This window comes from Macaca nemestrina, chromosome X, assembly GCF_043159975.1.
Source record: "Macaca nemestrina isolate mMacNem1 chromosome X, mMacNem.hap1, whole genome shotgun sequence".
NCBI lineage: Eukaryota > Metazoa > Chordata > Mammalia > Primates > Cercopithecidae > Macaca > Macaca nemestrina.
The window spans coordinates 23906039-23930115 of NC_092145.1; the positions used below are offsets into that span (position 1 = coordinate 23906039).

Consider the following 24077-nt stretch of genomic DNA (forward strand, 5'->3'; position numbering starts at 1 on the left):
TAAATGGCACTGTTTACATGCTAGGATGATTAAATGTCTCGCTCTTACTAGTCAAGAAAATTAAAACCTTCCAACAAATTATTGTTTAACACAAAATCCAATTAGCTGAAATATGTTTAGTGACATTTTAAGTAGCCTTTCTATATAAAAACCGAGAAAAATGATAGAAGGAAAAACATTAAATCAGAAGGAAATTTCTCATAAAGGGTGTTATTTGATGTTTATAACAAAAAATTCCTGCACATGTACATTCCCTCTAACCCCCCAATATAATGCAAATAGAAGAACAAGCAAAATGCAATTGAGAAAAACAGTAATTGAATTTTGATTGAGTTTCTGTGATACAGAATATGCCTCATTAGCTTCTGTTATAATTGTTCCATTTTTCATTTTTTTACCAAATGTTTATATTATCCTTAGGATTTGAGTGCAATTTGATTCATTGTTATTTTTGAACTATAAAGAAATGTCATGAGAGTTAGCAATAAAGTACTATTAGTTACTCCATACCATTGGAAACTTCCCATTACCTAATATTGTGTGAAATATTCAAGGCACTAAATACTACCTATAGTCTGATGATGGAATTGAAAGGAATAATTAATGTGATTGTGTGTGTGTGTGTGTGTGTGTGTGTGTTTGTGTTGAACACCTTGTTGTGCAAATAAGGGAGTATATTAATAAGCCTCTATCGATTTAGTAAAATAGTATCACCTCTCATGAACAATCATAGAATCCATTTGTAAGAGAACATATTTGAACACTGGACATACACTGGACATACAAATACATGGGAACTTTAAATAGAGAAGTTCTTATATGACCAATGGAATACGTGAATGTGTGATAAAACCATTTTAAAAGTCATTTCCTCTTGGGATTGAGAGACCACTTATTTATGGTATATATACACCTATGTGTGTACACATGTTTACTAACTATATTTTAGCCATGGTAATCATTTCAGTTACCTCGCTTTGTGCCTATATCCGTATGTATGTGTATATGTACTTATTTATACAAAACAAGATGTTAAGGAGAGTTTGTACATGCATTTAATGCAAGCAAATACTTTCCCTTCAAAACTTTGTCAGAATACACATCTGGTCTGATCCAAACCACTACAGATTAATCCAATTTTAATATAGATTTATTTTTTGTGTGAACCTAAATATAGTAGGCCTATGTATGTATACATTGAAAAGTATGGAAGAAAATAACCCAACATATTATCAGTTGTATTAACAGATTTTATGGTATTTTTCTTCTTGGTGTACACAAGATTATCTTTGAACTACGTGGCAAACATCATACTCTTTAAATTTTTTTTTTTTTTTTAAGAGACTAAGGTGTCACTATGTTCTTCAGGTTGCTCTGCTCCTGGGTCCAAGCTATTCTCCTGCCTCAACCTCCCAAGAAGCTGAAACTACAGGATCACGCAACTACCTGGCTTGCAAATACCACTGCTAATAAGAAGATATTGTAAATCTGATACCTAAGAGATAAGAGGTAACACACACACACACACACACGCATGCAGGCACACACACACATACACACACACTCAGATCACAAGAAGAAGCTGAAAAATATTTAATGACATAGGAACATGTGGAAAAATAAATTATTCACTGTTAAACATAGGACAATTTTTAAAACTGCGTACCTTTTTTTTTTTGAGACAGAGTCTCACTCATTCTGTCGCCCAGGGTGGAATGCAGTGGCGTGATCTCGGCTCACTGGAACCTCCACCTCCCGGGTTCAAGCGATTCTCCTGCCTCAGCCTCCTGAGTAGCTGGGACATCAGGTGTGGGCCACCATACCTGGCTGATCTTTCTATTTTTAGTAGAGATAGGGTTTCACCATGTTGGCCGGGCTGGTCTCAAACTCCTGACCTCAAGTGATCCACCCGCCTTGGCCTCTCAAAGTGTTGGGATTACAGGCGTGAGCCACTGCGTCTGCCCCCAAACTGTGTAACTTCTAATGGGAATTTATACAGATGTAAGTGTATGTATCATGCTCTGTGGAGCAATGTATTACATACAATGATGTGTGCTGTCTTGGCCTTCTCTTACGACTCCTACCAAACACTGTCTGACAATTCATCACATAAGCTGAGAAAATGGAGAAGGACTGCCTGGTTGTCTGGGGAGGGGAATAGGTCAAAGATCACCTAGACTTGTGAATTGGTGGCTCATGATGATCTCCAGGCTTCTGATAATTTATTCTCGCCTTTCTTCTCTGATCAGTCTAATTTCCTGCCTGAGACAGACATTTTGATACCATGTGAAAGTGCTGAGCCAACCCACATAGACTAAGTCTGGAAAACATTTAATTTCTTGAAAGAACAAGATTCCTGATGAGGATGGGTGGTTTAGGCCTTGACTTGATTTCACATGAAAAAGAAAAGCAAAAATACAGGAATTTGCACAGGTTGCCCCAAACTGTGCAATATGCAAGGCAGCCATGTTTCCTGGCCCATTTGTCTCTGGGTGGCGTTTTTTCAGACAGGAAGGGCGGGAGAAGACTGCTCCAAGACAGGGTGTCCTTAAAAATCTGAAGCACTACTGCCACCGTGAGGAAATCGTTTAGACAGACTAGGCCATTACAGCGTCCTTCCCGGGAAGCCTCGCCGTAGGGGAAAGTCTGGTCTGTGAGGAGGTGGAAGAGGATTGGGCTCCAGGCTATAGGTCTTGTTGCCTTCTCCTGTAAGGCCTGAAGAGATACCTGGACTTTGGCGGTATCTTGGTGTAGAACCTGGAGAGTGAGGGGCTTGGAGTGAAGCAGCAGCCGCCAGGCGGTCCTGGTACAGGAAGTCGTGGGGCGGGGCCTCGGTCCCTCGATCCACCTGCCTTGGCCTCGCAAAGTGCTGGGATTACAGGCGTGAGCCACCGCGCCTGGCCCATCACAAAATCTTAATTGCATTCTCTGTGTCCTCATAAACAGCCATTCCCTGCCTCTGTCCCTCCTGGTGTGGGCAGGACAGCAGGAACCCTCTCAAAGACACATGTAGGTTCTTATGGGCATCTCTTTCCTGTTCCTGCCCCTTGGAGCAAGAGTCGGGTTTTCACGAGCTGTCATCTTGCTATGGATCTTTGGGTCTCTGGTAGCATCGCGCACAATCAACAGGGTTATTCCAAGGGAAGTTTACAGGATTTGCTATTATAACCTTCACTCTCCAGGTTCTGTAGCAAGATACCGCCAATGTCCAGGTCTCTTTTAAAGCCTTAGAGGAGTAGGCAAGGACTCCCAGCATAGAGGCCAAGCCTCTTCCACCTCTTACCTGACCAGATCTGCCCCAACAGGTAGCCCTCACTAGAACTCTATAATGGCGTAGGGGTTTCGTTAAACGACATCCTCACGATGGCAGTAGTGCTCCAGATGTGCCAAGAAGTCTTGTCTTGGAGCCCTCTACTCCCGCCCTTCTTGTATGAAAAAACGCCACCCATAGACAAAGCCACCACCAAACATGGCTGCTTTATATTTATCCCGGTTTGGGGCCAGCAGGTCTTACTGCTGCACTTTTGCTTTTGTTTTCCACTTGAAATCAAACAAGACCCGCCCTCACCAAGAATCTTTGCTTTCAGAAATTAAATATCCTCTTGCCCAAGTCTTTGAGGGTATGATTTATTTCACAGAGTTACAGGGCCAGTGTATTTCATGGTATAAAATTATCTTCTTCAGGGATGAAGGCATAAAGAGAAAATTACTTGAAACTTGGAGATCTTCTCTGGCAATCAATTTACAAATTCTGGTGTTCTTTGACCTGGCTCCCCGCCCAGACAACCAGGGAGTTCATGTTCTAGCCTCATGTGTTGCATTATAGGCAGTAATTTGTCATCAGCCTTAGAGGAGGGATCCAATAGCTGTCATTGCTGCCTGCCACATATACTCCACATGGAATGATACTCATAGTACTTATGTTCAATTCCTGTCGAGGTTACTCAGAGTTATATCTCATGGTCGCATCATTTAACATAAAAATACAACATTTCCCATGTGTTACATATATTTCAAGTATTTCCTGAGACTTTACACAGTGCCTATGTGGGGAATGGATGGGTGCATTATGTTTTCTCCCTTACAGCAAGAGTTAGCAGGCTTTCAGGCAGTGTCACTCTGCTGTGAGGCATGAGTCATTTGTTGCAGCAATGTGAGAACACCAAGGACAGACCAGTTCCAAGTGGGATATAGCAGGAGCGAGCAAGTTTTCTGAGGGTCTCAAGGGTACCCAATTGTCTGGAGAAGACTAGAAGGGCATAAAGAGAAATTGAACCACTGAGCATCGAGGAAGAGTTACATCTTCTTCTAGTGGACTGCTGTACATAAACACATAAACCAAGAGCAGTGAAAGGGATTGAAAATCAATCTATGTTTTAATAGTATTTGTTGGAGATGGCATTACCCATGATCTCACTTCACGTTATCATGTATGACTATTGTGGCAGTTATGTTTTCAAGAAGCATGATTGTTTCTACAAATTCAAAAACAGGTGGCAAAAGTGACATCAATGAAAATTATGCATTAGGGAACTTCTGTAGTGTATCTCTCCGGAAAGGCAACTCAAAACAATCAAGAATCTATAATTAGAAGATCATTGTCTCAACACAATATATGGGGCATTTATAAAAAGTCTATAGGTAGTATTATACTCAAGAGTAAAAGACTGAAAACTTTCCTCCTAAGATCATGAACAAGGTAAAAATGCACACTTTTGCCCTTTTCTTGAACAGTACACTTAAAATTCTAGTCAGGGTCATGGGACAATGAAGATATATAAAAGGCATCCAAGTTGAAAAGAAGAAAATGGAAATTATCTCTCTTCATAAAGTTGATGATCTTATAAAAATGCTTAAAAATGCAGAAAAACCATATTTGAGCTAATGAACAATATTCAGCAAGCCCTGCAGGATAGAACATTAAATGGTAAAAATCAGTTATAGTTATGTACACTAGCAATGAACAATCTGAAAATTGAATTAAGAAAGCAATTCCATTTATAATAGCTTCAAAATAAATCATATTTTAAGGAGAATGTTTCACTAAACAGATGAAAGACTTGTACATTGAAAATCACAAAATATTGGAGAACTTAAAGATTACCTAGATTTTTACAAAAGACATCCTGTGGTAATGAGTTGGAAGACTAAATATTTATAATATGGCAATACTAGCCATAGAGATCTATAGATTTAATGTAATCCTAATTATTATTCGCATGAGCATTTATTTTTGGGAAAAAGAAAGAGCAAATTCTAAAGATCCTATTAAATTGCAAGAGATCTGAGTAACCAAAGTTTGAATAAGAAAAACCAAGGTGGAAGACACACTTGTAGATTTCAAAACTTACTAGAAAAGCTAGAGTAATCAAATCAGGGTGATGATCAAATGAGAATACACACAGTGATTAATGGAAGAGATGAAGAGTCTGAAAATAAACCAAGACATTCTGGTCAATTGACTTTTCACAAAGTTATCCAGTTCATTTAATGAGACATGAATAGACTCCTTAAGAAATAGTGCTTAGACAACTGGTTATCCACATACCAAAGGAAGTTAAACCTCTACCTCACATCATATGCAAAACTTAACTCAAAATGTATCAAATGTCTAAAGGTAAGAGCTAAAGCTATAAAACCTTCAGGGAAACTATAGGAATAAATCTTCAGAACTTTAGATTTGGCAATGATTTTTTAGCTAGACAACCAAAAGCACCAATAACAAAAGAAAAAATAAATTGGACTTCCCTGGAATTAAAAACTTTTTGCATCGAAGTGCACAATTCAGAACTTGAAAAGCCAGCTTACAGAATGGGAGGAAATATTTCCAAATCAATTATCTAAAAACTGCGAATATCCAATACATATAAAGGACTCTTAAAAACAACAAAAGACAACCCAATTTAAAAAAAAATAGGCCAAGGGAGAGTGAGGTCACCAAAATGGTAGAGTGGAAGCAATCTGACGTTATCCCCCAAAAAACTAAAAACAGCTGTCTAGTGTAGAGATTGTCACAATCAATATTGCAGAACTGAAAATTGAGACTATGACGATCTGTGGGGCCATAAGAAAGTGAATACATATGAGCAGCTGGTAAGATTAATGGACTTCTCTCTCCATGATGGACTTCTTCTCCAACCAGAAGCTGCTAGGCACCACGTAGAAAATTCCCCCTGGACTCACGGTTTCCTCTATAAAATGTGAGATCCAGGCAGGCAGCTAGGTTCTCTCCCATTTTGGTGTCCTTTGCAGGAATGCTGTTCTTGCCTCACTCCCTAGACAGCATCCTGACTGCCTGTAGGAAGAAAAATCTCTGAGGGCAGTGAGAGACAATAAGTGGAGTTGAAGCTAGCAACCCCAGTGCATTAAATTTGGGGACTCCTCTTTTACTCAAAGAAGACCTCAAGTCAGAGAGGGCATCAGCAGCAACATGAAAATGAACAGGAAGGAAAAAAGAACAGGAAAGGCTATACTTTGGCCGGGAATGGTGGCACATGCTTGAGTCCCAGCACTTTGGGAGGCCGAGGCAGGCGGATGACCTGAGGTCAGGAGTTCAAGACCAGCCTGGTCAACATGGTGAAACCCTGTCTCTACTAAAAATACAAAAAGTAGCTGGATGCGTTGGCACACGCCTGTAATCCCAGCTACTTGGGAGGCTGAAGCAGGAGAATCCCTTGAATCCAGGAGGCAGAGATTACAGTGAGCCGAGATTGCAGTGAGCCGAGATCATGCCATTGCACTCCAGCCTGAGTCACAGAGCAAGACTCCATTAAGAAAAAAAAGAAAGAAAGAAAAGAAAAGAGAGAAAAAGAAAGGCTATACTTAGATAAAATAGATTAAAAGTCAAAAACTGTAAAGAGAGACAAAGAAGGTCACTGTATAACAATGAAAATGACAATACAACAAGAAGATATAACAATTGGAAATATGTATCTACCCAACACTGGAATGCGCAGATATTTGGAGAGCAAAATGAGGCAAACATTTGAAGATCTACACAGAGAGATAGAATGGTGTACAACAATACAGGGAGACTTCAGTACCCCACTTTCAGTAATGGAAAGCTTATCTAGACAAAGAAACATTGGAATTAAACTATACTCTAGACCAAATGAACTTAACTGACATTTACAAATTATTTCATCCAATTGCTCTAAAATGTACATTCTTGTCATCAGTACATGGAACATTCTCCAGTATAGAGCATATGTTAGGCCACAGAACAAGGTTCAACAAATTTAAGAAAACACCTGAAAATATGAAATTACTAGAAGAAAAGATTGCAGAAATGCTTTAAGACATTGTTCTGGGCAAAGATTTTTTGTATAAGACCGGAAAAGCCCCGGCAATCAAAGCAAAAATGGACAAATGAGAGTAAATCAAGCTAGAAAGCTTCTGCACAGCAAAGAAAACAGTAAAGTGAGGAGACAACCTACAGAAAGAGAGAATATCTTAGCAAACTATTCATCTAACAATGGAGTAACAAATCGCAATGTAAAATGAACTCAGCTCAATAACCAAAAACGAAATTATCTGATTTACAAATGGACAAATGATCTGAATAGACATTTCTGAAAGAAAGACACAAATGGCCAACAGATATATGAAAAAATGTTCAACATCACTAACCGTCAGGGAAACGCAAATCAAAACCATGGTGAGATACCATATTACCCCAGTTCAAATGGCTCTTCCTAAAAAGACAGAAAATAGTAGATGCTGGCTAGGAAGCAAAGAGGAATGCTTGTATACTGTTGCTGCAAATGTATATTAATACAGCCACTATGGGACATAGGATGGAGTTTCTCCAAAAAGCTAAAAACAGAGTTACCATATGATGCAGCAATCCCACTGCTGAGTATATATTCAAAAGAAAGGAAATCAGTACAGCAAAGAGATATATGCATTCCCATGTTCATTGCATCATTATTCACAATAGCGAAGATATAGAGTCAACCTAAGTGTTCATTGATGGATGAATGGATTAAGAAAATGTGGCATGCATATAAAATGGAAGATTATTAAGTCAGAAAAAGGAATAAAATCCTGTCATCTGCAGCAACATGAATGGAACTGTAGGACACTATGTTAAGTGAAATAAGCCAGATACAGAAAGACAAATTATCACATGTCCTCATTCATATGCAGGAGCTAAAATAATCCATCTCATGGAACTATAGAGTAGAATGGTGGGTACCAGAAGTTAGGAAGGGAGGGGAATAAAGAGAGGTTGGTTAATGGCTACGAAAATACAGCTGGACAGAAGGAGTAAGTTCTAGTGTTCAATAGCATAGTTAGGGCAACCATAGTTAACAATAATTTCATGCTTATTTTTAAATACCTAAAAGAACATTTGAAATGTTCCCAACACAAACAAATAATAAATGCATTAGGTGCTGAGTATCCCAGTTATCCTTTTTTGGTTATCACACATTTTATGGATGCATGAAAATATATGTACTACATAAATATGTACAATTATGTGTAAATTTTAAAAATAGGCAAAGGTCTTAAATATACGATTCTCCAAAGAAGATATACAAATAACCAACAGTTCTATGCAAGATGCTTCCATTATTAGTCTTTTCAGAAACGTAAATCAAAACCACCTCATGATACCAATTAACACCCACTAGAATGGGAATTACTTAAAAAGAACAAATATCAGTTGGGTGGTAGAGAAATTGGAACTCTTCTAGAGTGTTGGTGGAAATGCTACGAAAAGCAGTTTATCAGTACTTCAAAAATTTAAACATAGAAGGAACCATATGAGCTAGCAACTCTACTCCTAAGTATATACCACAAATGATTGAAAACAAACAAACAAGTACATGTATACACTCACTGTATATATTTATTAACAATACCCAAAAGGTGAACATAAGCAAACATCCATCACTTGATGAATGCATAAACAAAATGTGATATATACATATGGATATTATTCAGCTACAAAAAGAAATGAAGCACTGACATATATTACAACATGGACGAAATTTGAAAACATGCTAAGTGAAAGAAGAAAGACAAAAAAGGCTACTTATTGTGATGATCAGTACTGAGGGAAAGTAGATTAGTGTTTGCTAGGAGTTGGGCATAGAGTGGAATGGGGAATGACTGCTTAATGAGTTCAGGGTTTTCTTTTGTGGTAATGAAAATGATTTGCTACTACATAGAGGTAGTGCATTGTGAATGTACTAAATGCCACTGAATTTGAACATTTTAATCGTTATTCTTATGTTACATGAATTTTACCAACACAGTTTTAAAAAGTGTCAATATTTTTAAACCTATCATTATTTCCAAGAATAACTAATTATATTTGAAAAGTACTCAAAGTTATCAGTGAAGAAAACTTGTTTTAACAATTATACTACAGGAGAATTTGAACATGAATTTATAAATGTACATATTATATGTGCATAGGAAAGAGATAATAATACATAGCATAGATATTTTAAAAGTGATTATTTCTTCTCACTAGGTTTGACCTACCATATGTTTTCTGCTTATAATTTCTTAAATTTCTTCTAGAGTAAAATATAAAAAAACTCAAGCACTGAAAAGTATAAATCGATATGGATATATTCAAAGATTATAAGGTGATGCTGAAGATTTTGTACAAAATTTCAAACAGCACGAATCCAAGTATACTGAATGTAAAATGTGTGTGGGACTGTGTGTGTATTCATATCTGTTTATATGCATATACAGATTTTAAAATGCCATATATACGTTTTTTTTACACAGGGTCTCTCACCCTGTCATCCAGGCTGGAGTGCAGTGGCGTGATCATGGCTCACAGCAGCCACGACTTCCCTGGGCTCCAGTGATCCTTTCACCTCCACCTCCTGTGCAGCTGGGCCCACAGGTGCATGTCACCATGCCCAGGTATATTTTGTATTTTTTTGTAGAGACAGGGACTCGCTTAATTGCCCGAGATGGTCTCAAACTCCCAGGCTCAAGCAATCCTCCTACCTCAGCCTCTCAAAATGTTGGGATTACAGTCTTGAGCCACCACACTCAGTCAATGGCTTATATTTTAAATCATGGTCAGTGTTATAGTGAGTATATGTTTGAATATTATATTTTTGGCCCACAAATTCATATCTTTAATTCACAGTTATATAAACAGAGACATTAATGAAACCATGTAGCTGCATGTGAGTGGTGTGAATACATCTGTCTTACAGTTTTCTTAGGGTTCACATCTAAGTGACTGCATGTGAGAGATGCCTATTTCAATTATCATGTATTGAATTTTGTTTTCCTTCTTTTGAGTTTTTAAAGATAAAATTTGAAGGTAAGAATTAGAGCTAAAATCTCAAGAATAATTTTAAAATCCTCATTTTCAGAGGTATAAGCATGTATAATATACATATTTATATGATATGTAAATATTTATGTGTTTATACATGTATAAACACATTTTTAGATTAAAAAGAGCAATCAGAACTTATTTTTTAATGACTAGTACAATCACAAAGTTCTTTGTATATAATTTATTGTCTAAAATCAAGAAATTGCTGGTCTCAAACTCCTGACCTCAAGTGATCCGCCCGACTTGGCCTCCCAAAATGTTGGGATACAGGCATGAGCCACTGCGTCTGGCCTGAATCCGATTTAAATGTAAATTTATTGTGGCGTTTGACTGTATATATTGTGACTGTATATACAGAAATTTTATCTATGTATTGAAAGTGGGAGCAAATATGAAAAAGGGTATCAGTGTTTTTTATTTTTATTTTTTGAGACGGATTCTCATTCTTGATGCCCAGGCGGGAGTGCAATGGTGTGATCTTCGCTCACTTCAACCTCTACCTCTTGGGTTCAAGCGATTCTACTGTTTCAGCCTCCCAAGTAGCTGAGATTATAGGCATGTGACACGAGCTAATTTTTATATTTTCAGTAAAGGCGAGGTTTCGCCATGTTGGCCAGGCTGGTCTCGAACTCCTGACCTCAAGTGATCCACCTGCCTTGGCCTCCCAAAGTGCTGGGATTACAGGCGTGAGCCACCGCGCCCAGCCTTCAGTGTTTAATAAACAGTTGTATGGCATTGCTTTTCTCTTGATCACCACATCTTTTTAACTTCTTTGCAAATCCCACCTCTTTGTTACTAATGTGAAAATATAGGACTGATTCCTAACTGATAAACAGTAACACACATACACAGTAAACTCATAGGACATAGTTGTAAGCCGTTGCAGTTTAATGAACCAGGAAAATGTTTCTGTTACAATGTTATATAATGAAACCGTAAAACAAATTCCTGGGATCTATCTGATTAGCATTTATAGTCATTCCTGTATTTGTGTACATGCAAGTAGGGTTGTATGTGTCTGTAAAGCTTGAGAGTTATCTGGACTCTTATGTTAGAGCCCCACTAAATAACGGCCTCCCTCTCAACATACAAGGCCTACTGACTAGGTCTGAACATGGAGTAAAACTTCCAGGGAACCTGGGTAGGGAGTCTGGAGAAGAAACGCGTGGCCTGGTGCCTAGATTTGCTCTCCTCCAAGACCTTAAATGTCAACATCTTTTTTTTTCTTTCTCTTTAGACATGGATCCCTGAGGTTGGTCCCCAATACTACAAGGCAATTTGATATCATAATAGAACACTGCAGACACAATGCTGAGTGAAGAGGAGTAGAAATGAGAAGACTTGGTTGAGCAGAAACTGAATTCTTGAAAGGAAGAGATGCTCGATGAGGGTGAGTGGATGACACCTCAGTTTAATATCCAATAAATGCCAAAAGTGGAATACCTTTTCACAAATGTAGCAAAATGTTAGGTAACCATAGTTTCCGGTATCTTTGTCTCTTCTTGGCCTTTTTTTTGAAACGTGATGGGCGGGATAGGAGCGACTGGAACAAAATTAGCTGGCTTTTCTCGCACAATACTGCCATCGTGCGGAAATAGTTCCATAACATCCAAAGCCGTGAACGTTTTCTCCCTGTAAGCCCTAGCAGCTGCGGAAGGAAAAGTCGCCCAAGACAAGTTGACGTTCCTACCCTTTTCTCTGAGGCCTGGCAGAAGCAATGGACAAATGCAAAGTCTTAGTGAAGTATCTGCTGAGTGAGAGACCAGGACTAAGCCAACTGCTTCCAGGAAGTCCTAGTACAGGAAACAGAGGACAGGGCCTCAGTTTCCTCATAGTGGGGACAAGATTAGAAGATGACACAGCCAAATGCAGACCCTTGGGGCATTTATGTCATGAATATGCCGTTGGGAGTTTTAGGCAATCTGGTTGTCCCTGTGTTATGGGGCTGTGACATTTACAGCAGCATTGTTAGGTTGCAATGGACAGGCCAGTTCCAGGGACCATCTATCTGAAGCCAGTGTCATTCATATGGTCCTCAATACACAAAAATTCTAAACACCGTTGCCTACAACTAGAGGGACCTCTGTAGAGGAGTGAGGATACATTAACATGCCTATGAGGGCCAGATCATCTTTTAGGAGAGCCGATTTGCTAAAGTGGATGAAGGCCAAGAATGTGATGGAAGGCCTAAGCAATTATCTGAGCGCACAAGCCAGCAGCTTCTGTGACTTTATAAGTTCAGGAGAAAGTCTTTTGTCATAATGGGACCCCGATGTCATCTCAGTTCTCTCAAGGAGGGCAGATAGGTGGCTCTTTCCTGTTCGATGTCCTTGAGAGGTATGGCATTGTTTAGGCCTGAGCAAATCATTATGTACTGCATCCAAGCTAGTATTTTCTCTAGCAGCTTCAAATCCATTTCCTAATGAAGATATCCAACCTTTGGTATGGAGACCTCCAGATACTCTATGACTCATAATTGAAGAATCAATAAGGGTGACTAAAAGTGTATGGGTGACTTGATCCTCATGACATTCTTCCTCAGAGTTTATTATCTTAGTATCTGAATTCTTAATGAAAGGAATTAATGTTAGTCTGGTTCTGCACTGTGACATTACAGTGCTTCAAGAGCTTGTTCAGGTATGACCTCTCCTGGCCTCTGAGGATTCAGGCAGGCATTCCAGGGTAAGGCATTCTAGGGTAGCCTGGCGTTTTTGACATCTTTCACTGTGTCTAGCTCTCACTCTAGCTGGTTTTGTTGAGTTGAGTGATGATCTGCAGACATAGATGATATTGGCATGCATGAATGTCCTGGAGACTCTAGGGGAAACATTTCCCCATGATCCCTGTTCCTGGAAAGGACAAAAAGGATATCTTACCTCCCCGGAGTATTTCACCTAAAGTAAACTTAGACATCTGCTAAACTGCCTCCCTCCTATGGAGGAATAGTTTGATCCGACCATTTTCATGGAAGAATACAGACCTACCTATGGGACAGTGTCTCATATCTGAAGGTAGAAATGCTGGTGGTGCCAAACCTAGAATTCTTTAGGCTAAGTGATCTTTTATTCACCCCTTGCTAGCTATCTTTAATAAAGTGGCTATGTGCCTGGGCAGTGGATGGAAGCCTGGAAAGGAAATCACAGCTAGCCAACTACCAGTGGCAGTGACAAGGAGATTGATTGGTTTATTCTGCAATGAAAGGTAGTGTGGAGGGGCAATGAGCCTCTCATTCCCATTTAGGTTGGATACATGTCATTCATCTGTACCAGGTAGTCCCTTTATCCCTCACAATTTCTTTCTTTTTTTTTTTTTTTTTAAGGCCGAGTTGCCTTCTGTTGCCCAGGCTGCGGTGCAGTGGCATGATCTTGGCTCACTGCAACCTCCGCCTCCTGAGTTCAACCAATTCTCCTGCCTCTGCCTCCCAAGCAACTGGGACTACAGGCGTGCACCACCACAAACAGTAAATTTTTGTATTTTTAGTAGAGACGGGGTTTCACCATATTGGCCAGGCTGGTCTCCAACTCCTGACCTCGTGATCCACCTGCCTTGGCCTCGCAAAGTGCTGGGATTACAGGCGTGAGCCACCGCGCCTGGCCCATCACAAAATCTTAATTTTATTCTCTGTGTCTTCATAAATAACCATTCCCTGCCTCTAATTTAGGGAGAAAAGAAAAATTATAGAACCTTGAGGATTAAACCTACCACACCGTAAGATAAATGATAAAGTAAAGTATATGTTATTCTACTTCTAACATGTCAGAAACTTAAACCAAACATATAGTCAAGTATGTATTCTATAGAGCCAGTATGCACATTGTGATGTATCTGTAATAATTTAAACAAAAAATTGGCCAGGTGCGGTGGCTCACGCCTGCAATCTCAGCACTTTGGGAGGCCAAGGTGGGCGGATCACCTGAGGTCGGGAGTTCAAGACCAGCCTGACCAACATGGAGAAACCCCATCTCTAATAAAACTACAAATTTAGCCAGGCCTGGTGGTGCACGCCTGTAATCCCAGCTACTTGGGAGGCTAAGGCAGGAGAATCGCTTGAACCTGGGAGGCAGAAGTTGCGGTGAGCCGAGATCAGGCCTTTGCACTCCAGCCTGGGCAAAAAGAGCAAAACTCTGTCTCAAAAATAAATAAATAAATAGTGTCTGCTTTTCTAAAGGAATGTTTTTGAGCATATATTTTTCAGATTTTCCTTCATTTACACTGAAGACTTGAAATGTTGAAAACAACGTTTAGTATTGATGATATTTAAATGAATTAATGCTCTTGAAAGCTTTGTTAAAATACATACTTGATCTGCTCCAAACCACAATGTAGAGTGTAACCCAATTTCAATACAGATTTATTATTTGCATGAAATTAGGAATGTATATATAGCCGGGTACAGTGGGTCGCACTTGTAATCCCAGGACTTTGGGAGGCTAAGGTGTTTGGATGCCTCGAGGTTAGGAGTTTGAGACCAGCCTGGCCAATATGGCGAAACCCCATGTCTACTAAAAATACAAAATAATTAACCAGGCCTGGTGGCCTGTGCTTGTAATCCCAGCTACTAAGGAGACTGAGGCAGGAGATTCGCTTGAACTTGGAGGTTACAGTGAGCCGAGATTGCGCCATTGTACTGTAGCCTGGGTGACAGAGAAAGTTTTGGTCCCCCCAAAGAGAAAAAGCGTGTATATATATACACGTATATATTTATTTATATCTATATTTTTATATATTTATATATGTTATATAAAAATATATATTTATATATAATCATATAAAAATCCATTATTTAATATAATTTATGTATTTATATTTAAAAATATATATTTATGTATAAAGTATATAAAAATATATATTTATATATTTTTCATATATTTATATATATATTTATATATATTTCCATATATATGGAAATAATCCACATGGTTATTTTTTGCCTTGACAAATTGTATGGTAGTACTTTTCATCTTTATTAGCACATTGATTTTTCTCAATCTTTGTCAAGCATTATTCTTTAATTAACTAATAGGAGAATACTGTAAGACTTATATCTAAAATACAAATTATTAAAAAAGAAACACACAAACACACACACCACTTAAAGTCTCAGGAAATGCCTGAAGAATATGTAGTGTCATGGGACCATGCCGTGTTTTGATGTTAAATGATGAGACCATGAGCTGAAACTCTGAGTAACCTAGACAGGAACTGAACATGTGTAGTATGAGTATCATGCCATGTGGAGCACATATGGCATGCAGTAATGACAGCTTTCTGGTTCCTCCTCTATGATTCTTGCCAAATTGTTGCCTACAATGCAACACATAAGCTAGAAGATGAAGAACTTCCTGGTTGTCGGGGAGAGGGGCCAGGTCAGAGACCACCAAGGTCTGTAACTTGTTTGCTAGAGAAGATCTCTGAGGTTCAAGCGATTTTATCCTTGTCCCTTCATTCCCAAATTTATTCCCTGAAGAGACAGTTTGATGCCATGTAGACTACTGGACCTATAAGTCTGAGGTAAGTAATAATCATATAGACTAGGTTAGGAGGATTTTAAGTTTCTGAAGGAGTAAGATTCCCGATGAGGGTGGGTGGTTTAGGCCTTGGTTTGATTTAAGATGGAAAACAAAACAAAAGTGCCAGAGTAAGACCAGATGGCTCCAAACTCAGCAAAAAGCAAGGCAGCCATATTTCCTTGTGCCTTTGTATCTGGGTGGCGTTTTTTCAGACAGGGAAGGCGGGAGAAGAGGGATCCAAGACACATCTTGGCACATCTAGTGCACTACTGCCATCGTGCGGTGGTAGTTTAAAGACACCCTAAGCCACAACAAAGTTCTTCCCCTGAGGACTACCTGTTGGAGAAGGTCTTATCTGTGGGGACGTGGAAGAGGCCTGGGCCCCGTACTGATCCTCCTTGCCTTCTCGTCTAACGCCTTAAAAGAGATGTGGACTTTGGCAGTGTCTTGGTATAGAACCTGGAGAGTGAAGAAGAGCAAATCCTGTAAATTTCCCTCGGAAGAACCCTGTCCATTGTGCGCGGATACTGATGCCACAAGAGACCCAAAGACCTGTAGCAAGATGACAACATGGGAAAGCCAGCCAACTCTTGCTCTAAGGGGCAGTGACAGGAGACAGATGCCCACAAGAGCCAGAATTCGTCTTTGAGTGAGTTCCTGCTGTCCTGCCCACACCAGGATGAACCGAGGTCCCGCCCCGGACTTCCTGTGCCAGGACAGCCTGGCAGCCGCTGCCTCACTTCAAGCCCCTCACTCTCCAGTTTCTACACCAAATTACCGTCAATGTCCCGGCCTCTCTTAAGACCTTAGAGGAGAAGGCAACAAGACCTAGTCTGGAGCCCAGTCCTTTTCCACCTCGGCCCAGATCAGACCTTCCCCCACAGCGCGACATCCTGGGAAGGAGTGCGTAATGGCGGAGTCTGTTTTTAAACAACTTCCTCACGGTGGCAGTAGCGCTTCACATTTTCACTGAAGCCCTATTTTGGAGCGCTCTTCTCCCGCCTTTTATGTCTGAAAAAACGCCACTCAGAGACAAAGGCGCCACTAAATCTGGATGCATGGAGATTTGTCCAGTTTGGTGCAACCTTGTCTTACGGTTAAATTTTTACTTTCTTTCTGTCCATCTGAAAACAAAATGAGGCCTGACCCTCCCATGCTCCTCAGGAATCCTGTTCTTTCTGAAATTAAATATACTCCTCACTGTGTCTATCTGGATAGGATTTACTACACAGTTACAGTCCAGAAAGTTCCATAGCATCGAATTGTCTCCTTCAGGTGATAAACTTGGTGGATAAAAGTGCAATAAGGAAAACGTTATTTGAAACTTGGAAGAGACCTTTGGCAAACAATTTACAAATCCTGGTGGTCTTTGACCTGGCTCCCCTCCCAGAAAACTGGGGGTTCTTCATGTTCTAGCCTCATGTGTTGTTTATAGTCAACAATTCGGCATGAGCCATAGAGTAAGGATCAGATAGCAGTCATTACTCCCTGCCATATATGCTCCACATGGCGTGATCCTCATAGTCCCTATGTTCAGTTCCTATCGAGATTACTCAGTTTCATCTCATGGTCTCAACATTTAACACCAGAACACAACATGTTTCCATGCATTACATATTCTTCAGGCATTTCCTGAGACATTAGATGCTGTGTGTGGCGGGGATGGGTGTGTGTGTTATGTCCTGTCCCTTGGAGCAAGAGTTAGCAGGCTTTCAGGCAGTATTATCGTATCATGGTCCTTTGTTACAGCAGTCTGAGAACACCAAAGACAGGCCTGTTCCAGGTGTGATAAAGCAGGAGCCAGTATGTTTTCTGATAGTCTCAAAGGCATCTAGTCTAGAGACTGAAAGGACCTAAAGTTTCACATCTTCTAGTAGAGTTGTTTTTTGGTTTTGTTTTTTTAGATGGAGTCTTGCTCTTTCTCCCAGCCTGGCGTGCGGTGGCACCATCTCAGCTCACTACATCCTCTGTCTCCCAGGTTGAGGGAATCTCTTGTCTCAGCCTCCCGAACAACTGGGACTAAAGGCAGGCTCCACCATGTTCGGCTAATTTTTGTACTTTTGGTAGAGACGGGGTTTCACCATGTGGGCCAGGCTGGTCTCGAACTCCTGACCTCAGATGATCAGCCTGTCTCGGCCTTCCAATATGCTGGATTGCAGGCATAAGCCACTGTGCCCGGTCATTCTATTTATTTATTTATTTAGTGGAGTCGTTACACATAAAGAGATGGGAACCAAAAGGAGTGAAAAGGATTGAAAATCAATCCACATTTTAAAAGTGCTTGTCTGTTGGAGGTAGCATTACCCATGATCTCACTTTGTTAGTGGTGGCAGAGAACCAAGTTACCCCAAGTAACAGGCGGCATGTCCATATGGGTCCAGAGGAACTTCAGTCCTGTCACCTCAGAAGAAAGAACTCGACTGAGGGGCATAAAGCAAAAAATGAGACTGAGGCAAAATTCAGAGCAGGAGTGAAAGTTTATTTAACAGGCTTTAGAACAGGAAAGAAAGGAAAGAAAGAACCCTTGGAAGAGATCCAAGTGGGTGCCTGACTGGCCAAGAGAACAAAAAGACCTTTTAACCTTGACCCTGGGACCTTTTAGGCTCACCTCTTTCCCATGATTCTTGCTTTAGGGTGAGCTTTCTGCATGCGCAGTGCTCTCCTTACCGTTTGGAATTGAGCACTGTGCAGTGTGTTCAGGGAGTTATACACATGCCCATGTGAGGCTTTTTTCTTTTTTCTGGTGGCATGTACCCGGAACATCACATTTTGCCATTTTTTTCTCTTAACACGCATGCCCAAGAAGCTGCTTCTCCCTGGGGCCTGCATTCAATTCACATGCTTAATATTAACAGGTGTGGATCATCAAGAGATTGTCTCTCCCAGGCTACCAAATTATCAATTTTAGAGGGCAATATGATCACTGCCGAACCATCATGTGACATTCCTACTGGGTGGGGGAGAGCCCTTTCCTGCCCTGCTCATTGTCTATCTAACTACTTGTAACTACTTTTTCGTATATGACTATTCTGTCAGGCACATTATGAAGAAGGATGAGTGTTCCTACAAATTCAAAAACAGGTAGCAAAAGTGACATCAATGACAATGGTGCAGTAGACACTTTCTGTTAGTCCATCTCTCCAGAAAAGCAACTCAAAACAATCAATAATGTATAATTAGAAGATCATTTTCTCAGCACGATATATGGGGCATTTATTAAAACCTACAGCTAATAATATAGTCAAGAGGGAAAGACGGAAAACTTTGCTCCTAAAATCATGAACAGGAGAAAAACACCCACTGTTGCCACTTGTCTTAAACATTATACTTAAAATCTAGCCGGAGTCATCAGTCAATGAAGATATATAAAACGTATCTCAGTTGAAAAGAAAAAATGGAAATTATTTCTCTTCACAAATATGATGATCATATAAAAAATGCTGCCAGGCACAGTGGCTCACACCTGTAATCCCAGCACTTTGGGAGGCCGAGGCAGGTGGATCACCTGAGTTCAGGAGTTTGAGACCAGCCTGACCAATATGGTGAAACCCCGTCTCTACTAAAAATACAAAAATTAGCCAGGCGTGGTGGTGTGCGCCTATAATCCCAGCAACTCAGGAAGCTGAGACAGGAGAATTACTTGAACCTGGGAGGCTGATCTTGCAGTGAGCCCAGATTGCACCACTGCACTCCAGCCTGGGTGACAGAGTGAGACTCTGTCCCCCAGCCACCCCCCCCAAAAAAAAGGAAGAAAAAAAAAGAAAAGTCTCCCTTGATTCACAGTTTGCTCTGTAAAATGTGAGATCAAGACAGAGAGCTAGCTTCTCTTCCATTTTGGTGTCCCTTGCAAGAATGCTATTCTTGCCTCAATCCCTAGGAGGCATCCTGACTGCCTGTAGGAAGAAAAATCCCTGAGGGGGGTAGTCTGAGACTGAAAGTGGAGTTGAAACTAGCAACCCCAGTACATTAAATTTAGGGGACTCTTCTTTTACTCAGGCAAAGATCTCAAACCAGAGAGGAACATCAGCAGCAACATGAAAATGAACAGGAATGGAAAAAGAACAAGAAAGGCTGGTCTTATATAAAATAAAGTCAAAAACTGTAAAGAGAGACAAAGAAGGTCACTGTGTAACAGTGAAGATGCCAGCCGGGTGCGGTGGCTAACGCCTGTAATTCCAGCACTTTGGGAGGCCGAGGCGGGCAGATCACGAGGTCAGGAGATCGAGACCTTCCTGGCTAACATGGTGAAACCCCGTCTCTACTAAAAATACAAAACTTAGCCGGGCGAGGTGGCTGGCGCCTGTAGTCCCAGCAGCTCTGGAGGCTGAGACAGGAGAATGGCGTGAACCCGGGAGGCAGAGCTTGCAGTGAGCCAAGATCACGCCACTGCACTCCAGCCTGGACGACAGATCGAGACTCCATCCCAAAAAAAAAAAAAAAAAAAAGAAGAAGAAGAAGATGCCAATTCAGCAAGAGGATAGAATAATTTAAAATATGTATGTACCCAACACTGGAACACACAAATATATAAGGCAAACATTTGGAGATCTAAACGGAGAGATAGACTGGTGTACAACAATAGTGGGAGACTTCAGTACCCCACTTTCAGTAATGGACAGCTTATCTAGACAAAGAAACATTGGAAGTAAACTGTACTCTACACCAAATGAACTTAACTGACATTTACAAAGTATTTCATTCGACTGCTGTAGAATATACATTCTTGTCATCAGTCAGCACATGGAACACTCTCCAGTACAGAGCATGTGTTAGGCCACAGAACAAGGCTCAACAAATTTAAGAAAAGACCCGAAAATATGAAATTACTAGAAGAGACTGCGGAAATGCTTTAAGACATCATTTTGGGCAATGATTTTTTTGTAAGAGACCTCAAAAAGCACTGGTAATCAAAGCAAAAATGGACAAATGAGAGTAAAACTTCTGCACAGCAAAGAAAACAATAAAGTGAGGAGACAACCTACAGTAAGAGAGAATATCTTTGCAAACTTAAAAAAACTCAGCTCAATAGAAAAAAAACCAAATATATCTGATTTACATATGTGCAAATGATCTGAATAGACATTTCTGAAGGAAAGACACACAAAGGGCTGATGGATACATCTAAAAGTGCTCAACGTCACTAATCACCAGGGAAATGCAAATCAAAACTACAATGGGATACCGTGTTACCCCAGTTCAAATGTCTCTTACAAAAAAGACAGAGAGTAACAGATGTTGGCTAGGAAGCAGAGAAAGAGGAAAGCTTGTATAATGTTACCTGCAATGTATATTAGTACAGCCTCTATGAGACACAGGATGGAGTTTCCCAAAAATACTGAAAATAGAATTACCATATGATGTAGCAATCCCACTTTTGGGTATATATCCAAAAGAAAGGAAATCAGTACATCAAATATAAGTATATATACATTGCATTCTCATGTTTATATGCATTCTCATGTATATTGCAGCATTATTCACAGTAGTAAAGATATGGAATCAACCTAAGTGTTCATTGATGTATGAATGGGTTAAGAAACTGTGGCATACATATAAAATGGAAGATTATTGATTTGAGCCAGAAAAAAGAATAGAATTCTGTCATCTGCAGCAACATGAATGGGACTTTAGGACACTATATTAAGTGAAATAAGCCAGATACAGAAAGACAAATTATCACATGTCCTCACTCTTATGTAGGAGCTAAAGGAATCCATCTCATGGAATGTATAGAGTAGAATGATGGATACCAGAAGTTAGGAAGGAAAGGGAATGAAGAGAGGTGGGTTAATGACTACAAAAATACAGTTAGACAGAAGAAGTAAGTTCTAGTGTTCAATAGCACAGTCAGGATGTCTATAGTTAACAATTATTTAATGGCTATTTCCAAATAGATAAAACACATTTGAAATGTGCCCGAACACAAATAATAAATGCAGTAGGGGATAAGTATCGCAGTTGTCTTTTTTTGGTTATCACACATTTTATGTGTGCATCAAAATATCATGTGTACCCCATAAATATGCACAATGATGATGCGTCAATTTAAAGAATAGGCAAAGGTCTTAAATATACAATTCTCCAAAGAAGATATACAAATGATCAACAATTACATGAAAAGATGCTTCCATTATTGGTGTTTTCAGAAATGTAAATCAGAACCACTTCATGATGCCACTTAACACCCGCTAGAATGGATATTACTTAAAAAGAACAAATATGGGTGGCAAGGCGGAGAAATTGGAACCCTTCTGCAGTGAAGATGGGAATGCTAAATTGCGAATCTGCTATGGAAAACAGTTTATCAGTACTTCAAAAATTTAAACATAGAAATAATCGTATGACCTAGCAACTCTACTCCTAAGTATACTCCGCAAACAATTGAAAACAAATACTCAAACAAGTACATGTATATACTCACTGTATATATTTATTAACAATACCCAAAAGGTGAACACAAGCAAACATCAATCACTTGATGAATGGATAAACAAAATGTGATATATACATATGGATATTATTCAGCTACAAAAAGAAATGAAGTACTGACATGTATTACAACATGGATGAAATTTGAAAACATGCTAAGTGAAAGAAGAAAGACAAAAAAGGCTACTTATTGTGATGATCAGTAGTGAAGGAAAGCAGATGAGTGTTTGCCAGGGGCTCGGCATAGAGTGGAATGGGGAATGACTGCTTCGTGGGTCCAGGGTTTTCTTTTGTGGTGATGAAAATGATTTGCCACTACATAGAGGTAGTACTTGCACTGCATTGTGAATATACTCAATGCCACTGAATTTCACACATTTTAATGGTTAATTATATGTTATGTGAATTATATGAACAGTTTAAAAAAGTGCCAGTATTTTTAAACCTATCATTATTTCCAAGAATAAATAATTATATTTGAAAAGTACTCAAGTTATCAGTGAAGAAAACTTGTTTTAACAATTATACTATGGAGGAATTTGAACATTAGTTTATAAATGTACATATTATATATGCAAAGGAACAGATCATAATACGTAGCCCAAATATTTTAAAAGTGATTATTTCTTCTCACTAGGTTTGACCTACCATATGTTTTCTGCTTATAATTCTTATAAATAAAATATTAAAAAGTTATATTTTATAAATAAGTAAAATATAAAAAAGTTCAGGCACTCAAAAGTATATATTGATATGGATATATTCAAAGATTATAAGGTGATGCTGAGGATTTTGGACAAAATTTCAAATAGTATGAATCCAGTTATATTGAAAGTAAAATGTGTGCAGGACTCTGTGTATATTCATATCTGTTCATATGCATATATAAATGTTTAAATACCATATACATGTTTTTTTACACAGGATCAGACTGTATTCCCCAGGCTGGAGTGCAGTGGCATGATCATGGCTCAATGCAGCCTCAACCTCCTGGACTCAGGTGATCCTTTCACCTCCACTTCCTGAGTAGCTGGGACTACAGGTACATGCCACCATGCCTGACTTTTTTTTTTTTTTTTTTTGGTAGAGACAGGGACTTGCTAAATTGCCTAAATTGCTAATTGATAAATTGGTCTTGAACTCTCAGGCTCAAGAGATCCTCCTGCCTCAGCCTCCCAGAGTGCTGGGATTAGAGTTGTGAGCCACCACTCCGGCCAATGCCATATATTTTAAATTATGGTCAGTGTTATACTGAGTGTGCGTTTGAATATGGTATTTTTGGCCCACAAATTCATATCTTTAATTCACAGACATTAATGAAACATTATAGCTGCATGTGAATGGTGTGAACACATCCATCTTAAAGTTTTCCTGGGGTTCACATCTAAGTGACTGAATATGAGACGTGCCTATTTCAATTATCATTTATTGAATTTTGTTTTCTTTCTTTTGAGATTTTAAAGATAAAATTTGAAAGTAAGAATTAGAGATAAAAATTCAGGAATAATTTTAAAATCCTAATTTTCAGAGGCATAACTATGTAAAATATATATATTTATATATGTTTATATATGTATAAATAGATTTTGTAGATTAAAAAGAGCAAGGTGAGATCTTAATTCTTAATGACTAGTCCAATCACACAGTTCTTTGCAAATATTTTATTGTCCAAAATCCAGAAATTGCAAATTTTATATGGCAATGTCAAAAACCTGTCAGAAATCAAATTTTAGAATGAAAATCTTCATTCATACTATGGAATATTCATACTAAAATACAGTGTATAGCTAAATCCAATTTAAATGTAAATTCATTGT

At 39.2% G+C, this 24077-nt stretch overlaps 1 long non-coding RNA gene across 2 annotated transcripts in view; it reads left to right on the top strand.

Moving 5' to 3' along the window:
• The window catches only part of LOC105481435 (uncharacterized), a 133141-nt gene that overhangs the window by 32573 nt on the left and 76491 nt on the right, over positions 1–24077 (top strand). For both annotated transcript variants that reach the window (XR_986941.3, XR_011618300.1), the window contains exons 4-5: positions 1369–1509; positions 11559–11711. This is a non-coding gene — a long non-coding RNA (uncharacterized lncRNA). The remainder of the gene's footprint in view (positions 1–1368; positions 1510–11558; positions 11712–24077) is intronic.